At 43.6% G+C, this 14473-nt stretch overlaps 1 pseudogene; it reads right to left on the reverse strand.

Moving 5' to 3' along the window:
• Window positions 1-12411: 12411 nt before the first annotated feature.
• Window positions 12412-13699, reverse strand: LOC100686349 (annotated as a pseudogene).
• Between the last annotated feature and the right edge of the window lie 774 nt (window positions 13700-14473).

A 14473-nucleotide genomic window follows, 5' to 3' on the forward strand; every position in this document is an offset into this window, starting at 1 on the left:
CTGGGGCCAAAGGCAGACACCCAGCAGAGCCACCCAGATGCCCCCTTTTCCCTTTTCCCTTTTCCTTTTCTCTCTTTCTTTCTTTCTTTCTTTCTTTCTTTCTTTCTTTCTTTCTTTCTTTCTTTCTTCTTTCTTTCTTTCTTTCTTCTTTCTTTCTTTCTTTCTTTCTTTCTTTCTTTCTTTCTTTCTTTTCTTTTTCTTTTTCTTTCATTTTTAAAAGATTTTATTTATTCATTCATGAGAGATACACAGAGAGAGGCAGAGACACAGGCAGAGGGAGAAGCAGGCTCCATGCAGGGACTTGAGACTTCGGGATCACGCTCTGAGCTGAAGGCAGATGCTCAACCACTGAGCCACCCAGCCGTACCCTTTCCTTTCTTTAAAGAGAGTAACATCAATATGAATCTGCTCAAATAAATTCGTGCTCCATTTGAATGGACTCATACAGAAAGAACAAAAAGTGCACATGTCAATGGAAATAGAAAAGGTGGAGTTGGGGGAGCAAGGACGTGGTAGGACTCTACTACTCACATAACACAGACAGCTCTTTTCCTGGCATTACTGAAGGACACAGAAGTACAATCATATGCATGAGATATTGTGATGGTAGCACTTTTCAGAAGAATATCGCATTGTAAGAACTAACCTCCCCATGTATGTATATTCCCAATTTCAATAAATTTCAAACATAAGACAGTAGTATCGAAGCCCGGTTACACATGTGCTCGTCCTTACTTGCACATCTGATAGCGTTCTGTGACTCTTCTGTGCAAGTCATGACTGAATCCCCTGCCTGGGGAGATGATTTCAGGACAATATGAAGGTGCTTTGTTCTCTCCAAACCTCTGGTATGTGGTTGTGAGTGCTGGGAATGTCTTCGATAGAGACCAAAGCTGTCTGTCAAGTATTGTATTGTGTATTTGCTATATTATTTTATAATAGTCACTTCTGCTACAGAAAACAAGAAAGATAGGCAGGATGGATGAAACTCCTGAGCATTAAGTATAGCTGTGCATAAGAAAGCCACCCACAACATATAGACAAAACTAATAGGATATATTAAATATAGATAGTAAGTAAGTTGGCAATCTGAAAGGCATGCTGAAGATAAGTAGACTAAAAAGAATATATAACAGAACGAACAATATTCATCATAGATAGAAAGACAGAATAATCAAGTTACCATGCTTGCCGTAAGCTGCCAGCCAGCCGTGTCATGCTTACAGCAACCACACACTGGTGACGCCCAGCATTGTTCCATTCTGGCCTATGTGTGCTCTGCCCAAGAATAGAAAGATAAAGCACAGAGCTGTTAGCCGGCTCCAGCTGTGGCCACGTGTGCACGCCTCTGCGCCTCTGATCCAGCAGGTGGTGTACTGGTCCCTTGCACCCGCTGTCTGTTGGGCCCCTTGCTCCAGCTGTGACACCTGTCCTCAGGTCTCTGCTGCCAGGAGGCTGATAAGCAGGTGTGCCAAGTGCTTGGTTTTAACGTGCACTTATTAATTACACCCATGAGAGATTTTATCTGTCGTGTTCATGGCAAAGACATGTGTACAAGGTTGGCACTTTTAGTGGGTAAATGAATGGTCTCAACAGCCCTAAGATGATTGTTTTTTTGTCCCCATTTTAAAGAGTTTAAAGAGTTTGATAATGAAACAAAATCAATCTGTGTTGCTCAAAGTTGGGTGAGTGGTGATTAGTGATGTGGGGGAAAAGCAGAAGAGCAGGACAGGTTCTCTTCTTCATTACCCAGGGCCCAGTTTGTGAAAATTCAACAAACAACACACTTCTGGTCATTTTTTAACAGAATATTCTGCTTTAATAATAAACTAAAAATATACCCCAAAAATGAAGTGTGGAATTACCATATGATCCAGAAACTCTACTTCTAGGTAAACACCCAGAAGGCTTGAGAACAGAGATCCAGCAGATGTTTGCACATTTGTGTTCATAGCAGCATCATGCACAGTGGCTGAATCATGGACACAACCCAAGTGTGCATTGACGGACGAATGGATAAACAAAAGAAGTTACATCCACACAATGGAATATTACTCAGCCTTAAAAAGAAGGAAACTCTGACACCTGCTTCATCCATGTTGAACCTTGAGGACATCATGCTCAGTGAAGTAAGACATATTGTGCATTTTCTTTTTTTTTAAGATTTTATTTATTCATGAGAGACCTACAGAGAGAGGCAGAGACAAAGGAAGAGGGAGAAGTGGGCTTCCTGCAAGGATCCCGATGTGGGACTTGATCCCAGGACCCCAGGATCGTGCTCTGAGCCAAAGGCAGATACTCAACAGCTGAGCTACCCAGGCGTCCCTGGATTTTCTCTTATGAGAGGTGACTAGAGCAGTCAAGTTCCAGCCAGAAAGTAGAACGGTGTTTGCCAGGAGCTAGAGGTGGGACAGTTATTGTTTAGTGGGTGCAGAATTTCAGTTTGGGAAGATTAATAAGTGATTGCTGATGGGAAAGTACTTACTGCCACAGAAGAGTACATTTAAAAATGGCTAAAATGGGGGGCATGTTGGTGGCTCAGCGGTTGTGCATCTGCCTTTGGCTCAGGTCATGATCCTGGGATGCTGGGATCGAGTCCCACATCGGGCTCCCTGTATGGAGCCTGCCTCTCCCTCTGCCTATGTCTCTGCCTCTCTCTCTGTGTCTCTCATGAACAAATAAACAAGATAAAAAAAAATTAAAGATGGCTAATGGTACATTTTATGTGAGTCTATATTTTACAATTTGCTTTAAAAGCTACAAATACATAAACTTGTGCTAGATCACACCTGCTGGTAAGCATGAGTCTAATCCGGTCCTGCCATCCCCAAAGCCCCTGCCCATTTCTTGCTGCCTCTGGACGCTGCTCCTCACACTTACCGCCTGGGGTGGGGGCCTTTACAGAAGCAGATGTTAACCTGGCCATACCTGTCATTTCCCTCTCTTCACCTCTTCAAGCATTTGCTGCACATGGCTTGACAATGGGACTGGCATCAAATGGCAACCCATCTCCATGTAACATAAAATTCTGTGTTTAGATTCTAGGTTGAGGATTGATTCACTGCAAAATAATCAAGAAAAGGCAGTTCCAACACCAAATGATGATAAAGTTATGCAATTACCATCCAAAATCCTGTCTAGAATTTACTCAAATCCGTATTAATTCAGAAGAATGTGTGGAGAGAGGATGAAGTTTTGACAGGTAGTCCAGAGATGAGGATTCATTTTTGGAAGGAGCTGTCGACTGGTGCCAAATACTGAGCTAGCGTAAACTTGCTTTGAAGGATCTTTAATCTTCTTAGAGAAGCCAGAAAGTTTCTCAGGGGAAGTTAGGGAGGTTTTCTGTGAGCTAGCCGGCTGACACAGTACACACCATAACTCACATTGTTTCTCTATCTGTACAAGGAGCTGTAGACGATACATAGGGTTCTGGAGTAATCTCGCCATGCTTCAATCCTACTGGCACGAGTTCCAGGGCTCAGCCCAAAGTAAGTAACATCCAGTGATGTGCTAACCAATGAGGAAGGAAAGAGGTCTGGAAGGTGATTTTCAAAAAAAGTTGGGATGCCTGGGTAGCCCAGTAAGGTTGAGCATCCAATTCTTGATCTTGGATCACAATCTTGGGGTCACAAGATGGAGCCCTGTGGCAGGCTCTCTCTCTCTCTCTCTCTCTCTCTCTCTCTCTCTCTCTCCATCCCCGGAATAAATAAATAAATAAAATGCTTTTTAAGAAGTTAATCCCAGGAAACCTGGGTGGCTCAATTGGTTAATCTTCTGCCTTCGGCTCAGGTCATGACCCCGGAGTCCTGGGATCAAGCCCTGCTCTGGGCTCCCTGCTCAGTAGGGTGCCTGCTTCTCCCCCTCCCTCTGCTGCTCCCCCTCCTCATGCTCTCTCTCTCTCTCTCTCTCACTGTCACTCTCTCAATTAAAATAAATAAAATATATATATTTTAAAGTTAATCCCAGACCCATATAGACAGAGTCAGACATGCCAGGTAACTGATGTGTGCCAAGAACAATATGGTGATAGATTTGAGATTAGAAGGAAGTGCTAAATACACAGGGCAGGCCATTGGTGAGTGTCAGAGCGGAGTAGTTCTCTGAACAGGGACACTGGAGCTCCCCTGCTTAACCTGTGTTAGCCGCTCAGGATCTCGAAATTCTGTTTAAGACTCTCATGAATGTGTGTTCTAGTTCACAATTAAAGAGAAGGAAAAGTGCATTCTATGTGTGTAAGGACTGGGGTTTGGAGTGTTTGTGATTGTTCTACATAATCATTCCCACTGTGGTCAATCTTCATCGTGTTGTAGTTCACTTGGGAGCTAAAGAGGAGGCTGGCTGCTGGCTCAGTGTTCTGAGTCCTCTGATGTTGCAGGGTGTCTGTGTTTTCTTGTTCTTTTAAAAGATTTTATTTATTCATGGGAGACACACAGAGAGAGGTAGAGACATGGCAGAGGGAGAAGCAGGCTCCATGAGGGAGCCTGATGTGGGACTTGATCCTGGGACTCCAGGATCATGCCCTGAGCATGAAGGCAGGCACTCAACCACTGAGCCACCCAGGCGTCCCTCAGGGTGTCTGTGTTAATGCTGTGGTTTGGGGAAGGAAACCTGATGTGTCAGTGCTGCTCTGGCCCCTCACCCATCCTCCTAGGGACATGCAGGAGGAATGTACCCAAAGGGTCTCCATACTGTGCATTCCAGGGCAGATTTGGCAGCATCGAACACAAGAGAACAAGCACAGCTCATGCTTGTCTGGACCTAATGAAGGATCTTCCCTGACTTTTGGCAAACAAAAATGCTTAGAACAACTCCTGATTTTGTTTATTTGTTTACAAGTAGAAAGGCTTGAGTCTTTCTGTCCTGGGGAAAAGCCAGATCAAGCAGCTCCAGTCACTACTCATGGTGGCAACTGAACAATTTGAAAGTAGGGAGGGCTGAGCAAAGACACTGGCTGTTTGATAAACTCGGTTCAGATCTATAAATCTGGCTCTTTCTGTATGTGTGTACCATGCATCAGACTTACCGAATGCAGTGACAATTCAGTAGCACTTTTTAATGTTTTATTTATTTATTCATGAGAATACACAGAGAGGAGAGAGAGGAGAGAGGCAGAGACAAGGCAGAGAGAGAAGCAGGCTCCATGCAGGGAGCCCCATGTGAGATTTGATCCTGGTTCTCCAGGATCACGCTCTGGGCCAATGGCAGAGGCTCAACCGCTGAGCCACCCAGGCATCCCAATAACACTTTTCTTTTTTTTTTTTTTTTAATATACCACCATGATCCTAGGTCAGGTTGCTTTGTTAATTTATCCAGGCACTGATTGCCTTAGCAGATGTCCATTCAATCTACCACCTAGAATGGGTCCATTACAGTTGCTTGAAAGCCACTTTAAAACGAGGGTAGTGAGGCACTTGGGTGGCTCAGTCTGTTAAGCATCTGCGATTGCCTTGGGGAGCCCCACGTTGGGCTCCTTGCTGGTCAGGGAGTCTGCTTCTCCCTCTTCCTCTGCCTGCCACTCCCTCTGCTTGTGCTCTCTCTCTGTCAAATAATTAAATAAAATCTTAAAAAAAATAAAGTGAGGGTGGCAAAGTGAAAACACATTTGGCAAGACAATACATTTTATGATTTCCTGTAATAAAACTATAATCATGGCTTGTGATTACATTAGTATAATAGAGAAACAGATGTGGGACATATACCTCTTGATTTTAGATACTTTTCAGTGACACAGAACAAGAAATATAGTTATTGTTCATCACGACTTTCATTAAGGTATACATAGGAACATGGAAAACACCTCTTTAATACCCTTATCTGCCCAGTGTCAGCTTATCAGCATCTCACTATTTCTCAGTCAGACTTCTTTTTTTTTTTTTTTTTCAGTCAGACTTCTTAAGAATACCTAGTGTGGGTGATATCTTTCTTTTTTAAAGATTTTTAAAAATTTATTTATTCATGAGTAACAGAGAGAAAGGGGCACAGACAGAGGCAGAGGGAGAAGCAGGCTCCATGCAGGGAGCCTGACGTGGGACTCGATCCTGGGCCTCCAGGATCACGCCCTGGGCCGAAGGCTGCGCTAAACAGCTGAGCCATCGGAATGCCCCGGGGGTGATATCTTGACCAAAGGGTTTAAGAAGTTGATTTTTACCTAAGTCTAAATAGAGAATATTTTCTTCCAGGTAATTCAAGACCTAAAAATGAAAGTATATGTCTAGAGATCTACTTTCTTTCTATTTGCATAGTCTCCTTTATCTTATTGATGCCTAAGAACACTAAAATTTTATTGCATTATGATGTTGTGAAGAATTGATAAACTTCTTCCAAAATATGTAGGAAAACCAAGGTCCACCTGAATCAAGGTTTATATAGTTTTGAGAGCTTTCTTGAAGAAATTAGGTATGAAAGCAAATATTTTTTAAAATGAGGGGGAAAAGCATGACAAAATACTGGGAATCATGTAGATTCAGGTCCCTTTCTTGTAAGATTTTTTATTTATTTGAGAGAGTGTGTGTGAGTGTGAGACAGTGAGGGCAGGCATGGGGGAGGAGCGTCTGGATGGCTTAACTAACAGCCGTCCAGATGCTCTTAGTTTTCATTACTCTTAAGCCTACTTTCACTCCTCACACAGATGTGTGTGATGTTTGATCTGCTATATTTTGAAGCAATTTTATGTCTTCAGGAACCCAAGAGAGGCCATAGGTTCCAGCTGAAGATTGAAAAATTTAAGGTATGAGCTTGTGTGTTTCATATCAAAGACTTTTTATAATATACAATTTACCATGTTTTAACGAACTGATGTGCTCAGGGGTGCCTGGGTGGCTCAGGGTGGTTAAGCGTCCGGCTTCAGCTCAAGTCTTGATCCCAGGGGTCCTGAGATTGAGCCCCATTGGGCTCCTTGCTCAGTGGGGAGTCTGCTTCTCCCTCTGCCCCTCCTCCACTTGTGCTTGCACTCTCTCTCTTCTCTCCAATAAATAAATAAAATCCTAAAAAAAATAAAGGATTGATGTGCTCCAAGATGCTTTATTGAAGGGAGCTTTTTAAGAATTTTTCCAAAAAACTCCTCCCCCCCATATATGGTATCTGGCTTTAATAAAATTTCTATCAGAGATGCCTTGGTGGCTCAGAGGTTGAACACCTGCCTTGGGCCCAGGGCGTGATCCTGGAGTCCTGGGATCAAGTCCCACATCAGGCTCCCTGCATGGAGCCTGCTTCTCCCTCTGCCTGTGTCTCTGCCTCTCTCTCTGTGTGTGTCTCTAATAAATAAATAAAATCTTAAAAAAATAAAAATCATATGTATATACAAAGTCTACCTGATAAAACAATAAAAATTACTTCCCATTAAGAGAGAGAGAGGAGGACTTTCCTACCAGATGTTAGGATATATCTAGAGGTAGAAGTAATAAAAATAGGGTAGTACTAACAGAAGAATACACAAATGGATCAGTAAGTTGGAATAGAGAAATAGGCGCATATGTACAGGATGAAAGTCACAATAAAAGGAAAAAAGGTGGGATTGTTTAGCAGGTGCTGTGGGGGGAACTGGCTCATTATATGAGACATATAAAACTAGATCCTTACCCTAAATCACACGAGAGACTCCTGATAAATTTGACTTATCTTTGAAAGGTGCATTTCCACAATTCTGTATTTGAAATGCACATAGCCAAACGTGTTTCGGAATTCAAACTTTTTGAGAATTTATTTTAAAAGATTTTATTTATTTGAGAAAGAGATAGCATGTGTGCACAAGGGGTGGTGGTGGCAGAGAAAGAGGGAGAAGCAGGCTCCCTACTCAGCAGGGAGTAGGGCTGGATCCCAGGACCCTGGGATCAGATGCCCAACTGACTGAGCCACCCAGGCACTCCCTTTTCAGATCTAAAAGGGTAAGATAGTATATATACCATATATATTGCATAATACCCCCAACTGGATCTAGGGTAGCATCCCATAATCAAACATTTCAGTATTTCTTTGGCAAATCATAGAAAGACCAAAACAGATTCAGTTTGGTTCTGGTAGCATCTTGCCACCAAATACATTTGGGGGCTGTGCTGAGTATCTAGGTCTACTTTTTTTCCATCTCCATGTTGCTCTCTGTCCTGAAGGCAGCCTCTTGGGATCTCACAACAGGCTCCCTTGCCCTCTGGCAGAAAGAAGATGGTGAGGAAGGAAAGGAGGAGGTCTGTGGCTTGTCCCAGCAGGGTTTCCCAGGCTAGCTCTGGCTGCATCGCCCCCTCCCCCAAGGCCCCAGTTCTGGTAAGACAGCTTCCCCACAGCACTCCTATGTCACCGGGTTTCTTCCTCTCACCTCTTCTGACTTTGGGGGAATGGCCCTCAGGCTGGTACTAGCCAAGAGCACTGGACTGTCCCACTTGGGCTCTCTACACTAGTGGTTCTCACCTGGGAACAATGTGTCAATGTCTGGGGACACTCTGGGTTGTGATGACTGTTGGGGGACACGCAGCGGAGAGCAGGGCCACTGATAAACATCCTACGATGCACAGGACAGCTCCTCACGAGGTAGAATTATCTAGCCCCAAATGTCAATACTGCTGAGATTGAGGATACCTGTTCTACACTTTCAATTAAGTCCCTTAAAGGCTCCTCAAATCACCCCATGTGAGTGAGCCATCTGTTTCCTGCTGACTGATAGAATGCTAATTTTGTGAAACTGGATTATTGGATTTCAGAATTGTGAACCAGAGTTTATGGACTGCAAAAGAATACAGCAGAGAACATCCTGCTCTCCTACGGCAGTAGAGGATTCCTTAAGAATTGGAAAAGCATAGAATACAGAGGAATGTGATCCTCATTAAAATTGTGAGGCTGCTGGTCTCCCAAGGACACCATGGCCAAGTGAATGGGTGCCAGGTTGAGAGAAGAACTATGCAATGTCTAGAACTGGTAAGGGGCGACTCTCTAGTGTCCAAGGAATGCTTGCAAATCCATAGGAGTCCTAAAGGAAAAATGGGTAAAGCCAGAAGAGGGAAGAAACAAACAAAAAGTTAAAAGCATGCAAGAGATGCTCAATGTTTCCAGATAAATGCAAACTGAAGCAGTGGTATCTCATTTTACACCCACTAATCTGACAACAGTGTAGGAGTTGCAATAATGCTGTTTTGGTGGGATGTAGGGACCCATAGAAACTCCCAAGTCATAGAAATGAGGAATGGGGATTTAAAAACAAGAACTCATTAAGCAAGAAAGCAGCTTCATACAAGGCAGAGAGGATGACACATCGTGAAGGAGGCATAGGGCTAGCCCAACCTTCGGCACCGAAAATCAGAATTGAAAGCTGGACAAGAGGGACGCCTGGGGGCTCAGTGGTTGAGCTTCTGCCTTCGGCCCAGGGCGTGATCCTGGGGTCCTGGGATGGAGTCCCGCATGGGGCTCCCGGTGCATGGAGCCTGCTTCTCCCTCTGCCTGTGTCTCTGCTCCTCTCTCTGTGTCTCTCATGAATAAATAAATAAATTCTTAAAAAAAAAAAAAAGAAAGAAAGCTAGACAAGAAAACACACACGATGAAGGAAGACAGGGAGAAAGGGAAGAAGGAAGGAGAGGAAGAACGCCCGGATCCCAGCTTGGAAGAGCAAGGTCCCTGTCCGAGGCCCCTGCTGGGGGGGCCGCGTGGTGCAGAGGACACGCCCCGGGGTTGGTAGGCCAGGTGCCTGCCAGGCTCCCCCCGCAGGGATCAACTTCTTTTTGCAGGCAGGTGGCTGTGCGAGGGCAAGTAGGGTTGAAACAGGAAATTTGCCGGGCCTGTAACAGGAGATTACGGTGTGATTGTGAGAAATAGGAATTCATTCCGTTTCTTCCACCCTCCTCCACCCCAATAAAAGCTGAGCACCTGGGACCATTTGGTTCCCCCAGGGCTGAGGGCATTCTCGGGGCCCCAGGCATCCAGTACTAAAATGTAAAATGTAGATGGTCTGGGCAAACCAAAAGGGTTGATTGGTGACCCTAATCTCAATATCCTCATTTTTCTAGGAAAAATCGTTATAACAATAGATGATGTCCATTGAACGCTTTCACTGCGCTCTACAGGTATTATGTCATAATCCTCAAGCTGGCTTAGGAGGTGTTTGTGACATAAAATTTATTAGCCTGGAAGAGCTCACAGATTCCATCCCCTCCCCACCTTTCAATCACAGCTGTGTTCCCCACACTCTGACAGCCCTCCAGCTGTTTTGTAATTTAAACTGGCTATTTCTAATGTTTCTGCCTTTGCAGACTTCATTCTTCCCCCTTTTATTTTTCTAAGATTAATTACAGTGGATTCTTCCCCCACCCCACCCCACCTGCAATTACCCTTTGAATTCCAGGAAGCTTTAAAAATGATCAAAGAACATTTAAAAATTTGGTTTCTCTGAGCATTTCTTTCTTTTTTTTTTTTTCTTTCTTTTTTTTTTTTTTTTAAGATTTTATTTATTTATTCATGAGGGACAAGTAGAGACATAGGCAGAGGGAGAAGCAGTTTCCTTGCAGGAAGCCCAATGTGGGACTCGATTCAGGGACTCTGGGATCACGCCCTGAGCCAAAGGCAGCCGCTCAACCGCTGAGCCACCCAGGCATCCCTCTTAGTAATTCTGACAATGGGATAGTGAACAAAATTTGGTTGAAATTTTCCAGAAAAGTAATTTCTTCCTTTCTCCCCAGGGGACGTTGAAGTAAAAAAGTGGTCCTATGCTCAAAACACTTTCAGATTCGTCCGGGTGGTATATCTCTTTTGTTTCTCAGATTTTAATCCTGTGAATCTTGAAGTCAAAAAGGAGACTGCACTATGTATTTACATGTGAAAAGAAATCAAAGTGTACAAAATTCTGGAAGACAGAGTAAGAGACTAATAACTACTTATAGGCAGAATTATTTAAATTTTAAAAAAGATTTTATTTATTTGTTCATGAAACACACAGAAAGAGAGAGGCAGAGACATAGGCAGAGGCACAGGGAGACACAAGCAGGTTCCATGCAGGGAGCCTGATGTGGGTGGGACTCGATCCCGGTACTCCAGGATCACGCCCTGAGCTGAAGTCAGGCGTGCTTAACCGCTAAGCCACCCAGACGTCCCAGAATTATTTAATTTTTATTGCTAGTTATTAGCTGTTCAGAAGAATGTTTTACAGTGCCTTGGTTAAGCCCTGGAATCAAGATTTTGGCCAAAGAGGTGGATCTTAATGTTCGTAGGTTTTAAGAAATCTAGTTGAAATCTTTTTTTTAAGATTTTATTTGAGAAAGAGAATAAGCAGAGAGAGAGGGAGAATGAGAGCATGAGCTGGAGGGAGGAGCAGAGGGAGAGGGAGAAACAGACTTCCCACTGAGCAGGGAGCCTAACGTGGGGCTAGATCCCAGGACCCCAGGACCATGACCTGAGCTGAAGGCAGACACTTAAGTGACTGGGCCACTTGGGTGCCCCTCTAGTCGAAATCTTATTTTAATGCTATAAGAAAATAGGTGGGGTTTTTTTTGGGGGGGGGGGTTCATTTTAAATTGCTGGATTTTCATCTTTTTTAAAAAAGTATTTTATTTTTATTTATTTTTTAAATATTTTATTTATTTATTCATGAGAAACACAGAGAGGCAGAGACACGGGCAGAGGGAGAAGCAGGTTCCTTGTAGGGAGCCCGATGTGGGACTGATCCCGGGACTCCAGGATCACACCCTGGGCCAAAGGCAGGTGCCAAACCACTGAGCCACCCAGGTGCCCCTGGATTTTCATCTTAATTGTAGGATCAGGCATACCTTTTCTGGGAATTTAACTCACAGTATGATGAAGAAAAATATAATGTACTGAAAGAGAAGTTTATCAGACTATCTTATTTTTTTCAAGAGGGAGCTCTTTCCATATGTAGCTAATTTCCAAAAGAAGCTAAATATGAATTGAGATTAGGTAGCACAGCAAAATTTGCACAAATCTGAAATTCCAGGATTCCTTTCATTTGGAATAGATTCATTTATTGTTCTTTCCTGACAGGTTATTTGATCTTTTTTTTTTTTTTTTTTTTTTTTTAAGTAATCTCTATGCCCAATGTGGGGCTCAAACTCACAATCCTGAGATCAAGAGTCACGTGCTCTATTGACTGAGCCAGCCAGGTGCCCCAGATTATTTGATTTTTTTTTAAATTTTTTTAATTTTTATTTATTTATGATAGTCACAGAGAGAGAGAGAGAGAGAGAGGCAGAGACACAGGCAGAGGGAGAAGCAGGCTCCATGCACCGGGAGCCCGACGTGGGATTCGATCCCGGGTCTCCAGGATCGCGCCCTGGGCCAAAGGCAGGCGCTAAACCGCTGCGCCACCCAGGGATCCCAGATTATTTGATTTTTAGAGATATTTTTCAACATAAGTATTTCCCTTTTTTTGTTGTTGTTTAAAATAATTTTTTATTGCCCAGGTATTTTTTTTCTTGTGTCTTATTTTGTTTTCTTTTTAAACAACTATAAATTCAAGCTTAGGGAAGCTTGCTTTGTCTTGAAAAAAAAAAAAAAAAACAGTAACAAGAAAGCTGTTCTATCATTTGCTAACCTGATCTCATTTTAAGAGAGAGATGGTAGTCATCTTGCAAGAGTAAAATTTATACCATGAACGAGGCAGGTCTAAGTCTGGTGGCACTAAAAAGAGACAATAGCATTGTTGACAAAATTATAATCTGCTGGTGGCATTTGTGGAAAAGAAGCCCTTGCAAATTTCTAAATAACAGTAACCTCTGTTAGGAAATTCTAAAGTGTCTTATAGGCCAAAAAGGGAATGAGGTTAGTAAAATGCCTCAACAGAGTTTGAATAAAATGCTGGATTTGAGAGTTACTGGAACTTGGATATGTAAAAATAGGGTGGTAGGTTGAGTCTTGCTTACAATGGTCTCGGGTTCAAATAAACTACTGTGACAATACAGCACTTCACCGGTCACACACTTTTCCAGGGCTGTTCCTTCAGTAGGTGCTGGCAGAAGGTGTGCTCAGTCGCTTTCCAATATAGATGCCTAGCCCCAAAGCCAAAACATGAGAGAGCTGGAGAGACATGAGACAGCTGGAGAGACGGAATGAACACCTTAAGGAATTCTGCAGACAAAATACCCCCTTTCTTCATGGCCCCACTTTTGCTCATGCTTAAAGAGACGGAGCGTTTGGGGTGTCTGAAGTGGAACTCCTTAGGTGGAATGTTTTCAGGTCTACTGGACCAGTCGGACACCCAGTCTACACTTTTCTTCAAAGCATCAACTTCTTTCTCTCCTTCTGCAGCTTCTTCTGACTGAGAGCTATGGTCCCTGCTGGTGTGCTTCTCCACATCAAACATAATCTGCCCATCTTTGAGAACTGGCTCTTGAACTACTCTGTCCTGATTCATGCTGTGCATCCAAAAGAATCTTCTCCATGTCTCCATTGTGGATAGAGGATGAGGAAGGTACATGTTCTAGCCCCCCATTTTTCCCATTGCCATTACCATTGCCATTGCTGCCGTTCATGGGTAGCTCCACCCAGGAACTGTTGAGCCCGGCTGGCCTGGCAGGGGCAAAGGCTGTTCGCCTTCCTCACAGTTGTTGTGGTTGTTGTGCGGGGGTGGTGGCTGCTCTACTAAATGAGAGGACACTGTCGGGCTGCTGAAAGAGCTGTGGCCGTAGCAGGACCACCTCTGGTTCTCAGGCAGCAACACCAAGTATTTCCTTGATAACATTTGGTGACCTTTATTTCTGGCACAGAGTGGATTAAATCTCCTATATAACCTTCCTGAAACAAAACACATACAGTTGCTAGAAAAAATATTTGAAAAATATATTTTTTAAAATATTTTATTTCTTTATTCATGAGAGACACAGAGAGAGGGAGGCAGACACACAGGCAGAGGGAGAAGCAGGCTGGATGCAGGGAGCCCCATGCAGGACTCGATCCCAGGGACTCCCGGATCATGCCCTGAGCCAAAGCAGACGCTCAACCACTGAGCCACCCAGGCGTCCCTGAAAAATATTTTAGAATGCATATTTGAGCTGGTAAGAAAGCAAAGGAAATCTTTAGAGGCCAAAAAAATGGAGAGAAAGCACAAATACAGAAAAGTAAGCCAGCTTTGAGGCTACCCTGAGGGATCCCTGGTCACCGAGATTTTAATTCCCAATTGACCATAACTGGGAATTCTAGTGCTATGCAACACTGTAGTCTGGATCAGAGAACTTTGCATAAATTTGTTCCCACCCTAAAGTAATAACTGCAGAGGGGAAAATTAAAAAGCACTGTTTCACCACCCCCATCATCATCGCCATCTCTGCCCTCCTTGGTCATGGTAGGGGAAAGTCCTGTCTCAACATTGGATCTGAGTACAGGGACAAACAGAAGTTACCTGAGAATTCCTAACCACAAGCTGACATTCACTTGGATGTAGGGCTAGAATTCACACTACCTTGATGACTAGTAAAAGAAGATAATTTAAAGTAGTCCTGGGTTGGGGGCACCTGGGTGGCTCAGTCAGTTAAGCATCTGTTTAGACTCG

Source organism: Canis lupus, chromosome 22 (assembly GCF_011100685.1).
Source record: "Canis lupus familiaris isolate Mischka breed German Shepherd chromosome 22, alternate assembly UU_Cfam_GSD_1.0, whole genome shotgun sequence".
NCBI classification, from domain to species: domain Eukaryota; kingdom Metazoa; phylum Chordata; class Mammalia; order Carnivora; family Canidae; genus Canis; species Canis lupus.